General features: G+C 43.6%; 1 pseudogene; it reads right to left on the bottom strand.

The window, feature by feature from the left end:
* Positions 1-1,383: 1,383 nt before the first annotated feature.
* Positions 1,384-1,890, bottom strand: LOC111733060 (annotated as a pseudogene).
* Between the last annotated feature and the right edge of the window lie 222 nt (positions 1,891-2,112).

Consider the following 2,112-nt stretch of genomic DNA (forward strand, 5'->3'; position numbering starts at 1 on the left):
CTTATGTTGGTTTTGTATGCCTTCCTGTTCTGGTTGAGCCTTGTTTGTTGTTGGCATATCAGTGGGTGGGGCTGGCCATAAGAATGACTGCCTGTGAGGACTGACCATGACCACATCTGGGGCTGCCCCACAGAGCAAGATTTGCCCCAATAGGGCTCTGGTGCCTGTGGGGACCACCCTTTGTGTATGTCATTTGTGGAGCTAATTGGGTGCTGCTCTGTTATTTTCTGAAGCCAGCACTGAGTGTGCTGTTTCTGGGATCTTTTGGGAGAGCCTCTTGTGGAGGCTGAGGTCAACCACTGTTTGTGCCTGAACCAAGGCTACCTAGTAGAAATTATAAAGCAGTTTACAGTTGGTAGCTGCCTGTGCTGAGCCCAGAGCCACATGGGAGAAGCCATGCTGCCATATGAGGCTGGCTGCCACCCATGCTGGTCCTGGGGCCATTCATCAAATGGCATAGAAATGGCATAGGGCATACTGAGGCTAACTGTCATCAGCCTGGGGCCTGGAGACCTTGGAGGGTTTTAAAGAAATTTTGCAGTGCAAGCCTAGGGTGGTGCTCAAGTTGGGGGGAGCAAAGCCTCAAGGAGTCACCAGGGTGGGGTAAGGGGTGTTCACCAAGTTAATGCAGATTCAGATTTGGTGCCAAACTCTCCCTGCAAGCTGTGTGAAGGGAAGGCTCAACAAAGGGTCAATGGCTTCCCTTGACCTGAAGCCACACAATTCAGTTTCATTCCATATGTCTGGCACCCTCTTTCCTTTCACTGGAGCCTAGGGTAAGTGTTTATGAGTAACTGAGGACATCTGGGTTTCTAGCAGCCCTCTGTCTCAGTGGGATGGATTCCCTGCTGACTTTCACAGCCAGCTGTTGTATGGATTCATTTTTCTGTCACTGGAAACCTGGGCTGGGGAGACTGGTGTTGGGGAATCTCTGTAGCCAAGAGATCCCTCCTGATTCTCAACTGCCACACATGGGTGTGGTACCATCTCGTTTCATGTCTCCTCCTGTCTTACTGGTCTCGCTGTGACTTTTTCTTTATATGCTTAGTTTTAGGAGTTCTATTCAGCCAGTCTTCAGATAGATCTCCAGGTCAATCGTTTTATAATTTAGTTGCAATTTTCATGTAGTCATGGGAGGAGACAAGTACAGCATTTGCCTACTCTGCCATCTTGACTGGAACCCAGATAAAACGATAATATGTTTAAATTAATGTGAATTTTTCTAGGTGTAAAATTGGTAACAAGATTACTTTTAAAACAAGTGAGTTTTTATTTAAAGATTGATACTAAAATATTTACAATTTTTGTGTAGGACTGTTGGTTTTCTTTGAATATTTCTTTGGAGAAAGGGACACCTACTCAATTAGAGTTTTTTTTTTGTTTTTTGTTTTAAATTCTATCATGCCATTAATTCATAGGGAATGAGCTCCAGCAGCTCAGGTTCCTTTCCATTCATTCTCACAAAGTGTGCTTCTCTGGGTGCAGCAGGCTGGTGCTTCAGCTGAAGCCAGCTACATTTATCTTTGACTTCCTTCTTTTTTTTATCACTTCAGGAAGCTATCTCAGCTCTTAGAGTGCTTAATATGCTCAATACATACATTAATTCTCTTGGCAAGAATCTCGTCCTTAATTTGTTTGTTTACAACAATGCCAACAGCATGCTGGGTAACATTGTAAACTCTTCCAGTTTTGCCATGGTAACATTTATGGGGCATTCCTTTTTTAACAGTGCCCATTCCCTTGATGTCTACAATATCACCTTTCTTGCAGATTCACGTGTATGTGGCCAAAGGAACAACTCCATGTTTTCTAAAAGGCCTAGAGAACATATAGCGGGTGTCTCTTCTCTTTCTCTTTGTGTTGGTCATTTTGGCAGATTACAGGAAGATGGCAATTACAGCCGAAAAGGCAAAATATTTTTTAAAGGAGGTTGAAATGAAGACCTTTTCAGTAAAAAGAAAACAAAAAAAAACAAAAACAAAAAAGCAAAAACTGAGTTTGCCACCAAAAGGCCCTGATGAATGGACATCCTTTAAAGCAGATGTCCCCAATTTTTTTGGCACCAGGGACAGGTGCTCCTATGAGAATCTAATGCCTGATGATCTGAGCTGG

This window comes from Pteropus vampyrus, unplaced genomic scaffold (assembly GCF_000151845.1).
Source record: "Pteropus vampyrus isolate Shadow unplaced genomic scaffold, Pvam_2.0 Scaffold518, whole genome shotgun sequence".
NCBI lineage: Eukaryota > Metazoa > Chordata > Mammalia > Chiroptera > Pteropodidae > Pteropus > Pteropus vampyrus.